We start from the raw sequence: 6110 nt of genomic DNA on the forward strand, positions 1-6110 counted from the left end.
AAGAAATGTTAACTTTCGAACACACGTTACACATTCGGACTGATTTATACAGTTGATGTAACAAAAAATCATCAGTGTGGACTCCTCAATTTCATTTCAATTGAAATGTTAAAAAATTCTGATAGTTTTCTAAACTACTTAACCTCGAGGTCCTAAATCTTGAAATAATTAGCAAAAAACGTGGGTGTCTTAAAGGTCAGCAGTATTCGGCCGCAAATGTTAGCAAGCTAAAATTGCTCCAGATTGGCTCTAATTTATTCTCAGACATGGAGTAAAAGTCGATTATACCATGAAACGTCTCTGTGAGAAATAATGATAAGAGGGTGTCAGTAAAATCAGTGGTGAAATCTATGGATCGCTGACCATCATTCGAAATGTTAGCATATTGGAGGTCAATACTGTTGACCATTAATCATACCCTCATATATCTAAACAAAACACCCCCAATAATGGGTTCAGGGTAGTAACAAAATGTTTTTGAATAAATGTATAGTATTTAATTTTCTAGACAATGTTTGACAAAGCCGATGTTCCACAATGAAGTGACGTCCGATAACATGTCCTAAAATATTTCAGCTAGCTCTAAAATTTTGCAATCGACGATTTTTTTTCCAGTCTATTAAGAACCGCTATTATATATGACGTGCCGATTTCAGTCCAGATTTATATATGCAAATGATATAAGTACCCCTCTATGTCATAGTCACATATAATGAGAAACCCTACAATGTAATAGTCACACATGAGAAACCCCTCAATGTAATAGTCTCACTTAATGGGCTACCCTTCTATGTAATAGTCACACACAATGAGCTACCCCTCTATGTAATAATCACATATGATGAGACACCCCACAATGTAATAGTCACACATAATGAGCTACCCCTGTATGTAATAGTCACACACAATAAGATACCCCTCTATGGAATAGTCACACATAATGAGCTACCCCTCTATGTAATAATCACACATAATGAGCGACCCACCAATGTAATAGTCACACATCATGAGCTACCCCTCTATGTTATAATCACAAATAATGAGATACCCCTCAATGTAATAATCACAAATAATGAGCTACCCCTCTATGTAATAATCACAAATAATGAGCTACCCCTCTATGTAATAATCACACATAATTAGCTACCCACCAATGTAAAAATCACAGATAATGAGATACCCCTCAATGTTATAATCATACATAATGAGCTACCCCTCTTTGTAATAGTCACATATAATGAGACACCTCACAATGTAATAGTCACACATGAGATACCCCTATAGTCTCACTTAATGGGATACCCTTCACTCTATCTAAGTATGTATAGTCACCGAGGTCTTGAAATTAGCAAAATTATACTTTTCTTCTAAAGAAACTTCATCCATTTCAAACTTTTAACCCCAGGCACCTTCAACGAGATGGTTAAATATGATCGTGGCAGTATTATGTTGAGTAAAGTATTACGATTCCCTCGCACCGTTTAATCCAATAGATGCCAATAGATGTTTTATTATCTCACATATGCTTCTATAATTTCCCCATTGTCACACCTTTGAAGTGTTTACCCATGATACCATCGTTCCTGGTACAGTGTTTGGTGACCGAATGACACGTAGTACATTATTTTTCCTTTACTTACCCTGTACATGATACCGTCAGAATGTAGTCAAGTCAATACAGAACGAAACTATATCTCGTTAATGATGAGATGATTTCACTCTGTAGTAAAAAAGAATATATCTCACTCTGACTGATATACTCCGGCTAACCGGTTGAGACGGTATCCGAGTGCTAACACCACTCTAAACTGTCCTACCAAGTCATGCTTCAAATCACTCGTACTGGCAGTACAAACAGTTCTTAACCTTTATCTCTTTAGAAACGTGAAATTCATACTGCTCATACAGACAGTATACGAGTGTTTTGGGGAGCGGGACATAAAACTACAGTAAAGAACAAAAAATGGTCCAACTGGGTGACTTCGGACCTTATTCATGAATATTCATACGTCATCAATAATAAAAGAGAGATTGAACGAACCTCTAATTAACGTCGAATGTATAGCGCATGTTCTTGTCAGTCTCATCCATGTACGCATGTATAGACGCGCATAGATGACTCGACCGTGATTTCAGTCCGCGCATGCCCAGTTCGATGAATGTCACGACTTCTATATTATCAATTTTGAAACTAGTATTTCATATACCGTGTCTATACATATCACTGGCGCGGCATTTGGAATGAATCAACTGGAACTTGAACCAATCTTGGCATCCGTAGTTTACTTGTGGGATTATCTATAGTAAACGTTACATAGTGCTTATGAATATGCATTACCCTTATTACCTCAATGAGATTTGACATTTAAAATAAAAATAAAAAATTACGTCAACTCTCTGAGCACACGTATGTATGCTGCTGTATCCCCATGATTTATTCAGCCCAGTAAAACAAACTAAATATATTAACAATTTCCTAAGGGACATTACTCATATACTATATGTATTAAAAATGGACGAAAACCTGAGACAAACAAAAGTAAAAAAAAAAACATAAGACAAAACTCCGATCCAGAAAAATGACGTTAAGTGCTGTGGGACAAAAAATACTGCTCTTCACTCCGAAATGTTTATTTTAAAGATTTGCCTTCATCACCTACGTAATGCAATGCCTTCAATTTTTCCCTCAAAATGAAATCTACCTCTAAAGTGAATTATGACAAATATCACCTGTACTTAAGAGAAAGGTGTTTTTGAAAGAATAGCGAGAATTGACTTCTCCTCTGTAAATCGATCTACGAGTTAAATTGTCAAATGCTTCGCCTTTTTGCTCAGCCTTCTGAAAAAGCAACGTTTTGCAACGAAATTAGATTTAAAAAACCTCCGCGAACCTTTACTTTCCATCCTCTCTGAAGATAAAACAAAACTTAAACGCCAGAACAATTTTCAGTGATTCTCAAAACAATAAAAAAGTCAAGAGAAAAGGGGGAAAAAATGAGTGAGAATAAAAAGAACAGAAAACGAAGAAGAAGAAGAATTAAGAAGGAGAAAGAGAAGAAGAAGAAGATGAAGAAGGAAAATTTCATTAAAACAAGAAACTTTAAAGATTTTAACCATCCGCTGCCTGACTTCGAACGAAGATTACCTCCCTTTGATTCAAAGATGTAATAAGCTCAAATGTGTAATTTGCATCCCCGAGGCCAGAAAGTTTTGGCGTTTCTGGAGAAATTTCGTCAAAGGGTATGACAGTTGTTCCCTCCGGTTGCCAGGTGTGTTTGGCTGAAATTAGATAAAAGATACTGGGTAATATCGTTTTGCTGCCAAGCACGGAAAATTGTCTGGTTGTAAAAAAAGAAAGAAAAAAAAAAGGAAAGGAAAATAAGAAGAAACTTACTGTGCCGCGTTAAGAACAAGAAGAAGAGTTAAAGCATATATTCTCGATCCCCAATTTCTTGTTAGAATCTATAAAGAGAAAGCAAAAAGCCTGAAGCTGCAATGGGAGGATTTTTTAGAAGACCTTTTGCCATCAAAGGATAAAAAATAATACAAAAGAATAATAAGAAAAACGGGTAGAAAGAATTTGCAACAATTTACTAGGCTAAACGATTCGGTATTGTAGTTCGCAGCAGGAGAAGGTGAAGTTTGGCACACTCCAAACCGCCGTTTGCGGTGAATGTTTTGGAAGTATTGTGGTCAATACGTATATCTATATATTAGCAGAACAATAAAACCAGCCAAAAACAAAGGGAGGGGGTGAGAGAAAAAAAGTTTACAAAACAACGAAATTCGTTGGTTTAAATATCGCGGTTTCGCTTGTTGGCTTCAGGTGTTTAATATTTACATAGCAAGTTAGGACAGTCTCAGTCTAAAAAGAAAATCAATATATTCTTTACCAAAACAGTTTCACGAGATGGCAAGAAAAGAAGTGTTAATTTTTAGTGAAACAACTGGCCAAGGGCTTTATATGTAAATCGATAAACACAGCGTTTGTTAAATCATCCAAAAGATGAGACAAGAAAAACAGTAAAACCCACAAAAAAAATATGAACTTGGTATGCCCGGGTTTATAATTATACTTAAGATACTTGGAAAGGAGGACAAAATAGCCGAGGTCAATTTATAAATTAACAAAAAGACACAAACCGGTATGAAATGCGATTAATACCTGTGTACTCAAGCAACGCAATATAACACGTACTCAATGTAATGTGTACTCAACATGTGTATCCTCACTTTAAATGTGTACTCAAGCAATGCATTATTCTTGTGAACCACACAGGAATGAAACTGTGATTGTTCTCTGGGAGTTTTCTTATTAGTAAAAAGCAAAGAATTTAAAGAAGATATTGAACAACTTAAAGGTTGGTTTTAGTTAGGTTTTAGTACCTATATACCTTAGATGCATTAATGACTTATCTTTGAATGTTTTATTAAGTAAATTATTGAGTAAACTTCTGTTTCCTTTATTTGTTTTTTTTTAAGATCATGTTACATGATCACAATATTTCTCAACCTATCTTAATAATATCTTTAACACTTAATATCAATATAAAACGAGTCTTCTCTTTTCTTGTTAAATGTTCTTTCCAATTCCAACTATCCTATTGGTCGCTGTCATATTTTATATCTTACTAAAAAATCACAATAACTTGATAAAACTAACATGAAGTTTTGTTTTTTGTGATATGTCGTTTCGAGGTACTTTGACATAAATGTGGTAAGAAATTTAGAGCACAATAATGTACAAATCTATTCGGAATATTAATTACATCATTTTCCTTTCTTAAAATTTCAGAAGAGAAAAACAAGAAGAAGAAGAAAGAAGGATTCTTAAGTTTAAATAAATATTAAAATGTAATTATAAATGTGTAAAAACAAACCCACTAACGTAAAACAAACTGAAAGCTATGAGTTAAGTTTGAAGATATTTTTGACTGAACGGAATTCGAGCACAATAATTGTAACTATTCATAGCTTAAAACATTTAAATATATTTTGTATTGCATCTAAAACTCTCCACAGAATCAGTATTTTAAGACGTTTGTTGGCTATCTGGTCAGAATTGGTGAAAGAAACAGGGTTATACATGATCAAATTATCTTGAACGTTTGCCAAACTTTATTTAGCAAATTTTATTTTAGATAAATGTAGTCCATTTACAGTAACTGATTTTGTAGGATCAAAGTCTTCTTTCTACTTCTATATATATATATATATATATATATATATATATATATATATATATAACACTGCTATATCCATAGCAGTGTTATATCCACGTTTTTGCTCCAGTATTAGTAATATAATACCGTAATGATAGAATATATACCTGTTAGCAGGCTCATCCTGCATATGCAACACGTAGATTGGCAATATATTATGTATTACACACACACACATACACACATACACTCACACACACACACACATATATATATATATATGTATATATATATATATATATATATATATATATATATATATATATATATATATATATATATGTATATTTATATATATATATATATATATATATATATATATATATATATATATATATATATATATATATATTTATGTACATTTACATATACCAGTCCTTCATTCGACGTTATCACTGACTCTTACTACGCTAGTATAAAAGCAAAACAAAATGAATCAAAGGTAATCTTGAGTACTATAAGTTTAAATATTTTCCAGTATCAATTATTATTACACCTGATCATTACCTGCATGATTTTCTTTATAGTTTGCTTGTAACTTTTCGTCTCACTATAAAACGTAAACAATATTAAATAACAACGGCGTCAGCACTATACATACGGCTTTTCGTCTTAACTTTTAAATTGATTAGCAAGTACTTAAAATGTTTGCGAAAGAATTTTGCAGTTGTTTTGAACTTGTTTTCTTTTTACATGTCCTTTAAAAATTCAACTATATATATTTATACTCAACTTCCTCGAAAAAAAGGTAATAGTTTTTATATTAATCTAAAAACGTAAAAGTTATGAACAATGCTCAAAAGGAATGTTTGTAGTAATTAATTAATTTATGAAGAACAATTAATGAAGAACAATCTCGAGCGACTTTCTATAGACTCGAGACTCGAG

This window comes from Apostichopus japonicus, chromosome 13 (genome assembly GCF_037975245.1).
Source record: "Apostichopus japonicus isolate 1M-3 chromosome 13, ASM3797524v1, whole genome shotgun sequence".
NCBI classification, from domain to species: domain Eukaryota; kingdom Metazoa; phylum Echinodermata; class Holothuroidea; order Aspidochirotida; family Stichopodidae; genus Apostichopus; species Apostichopus japonicus.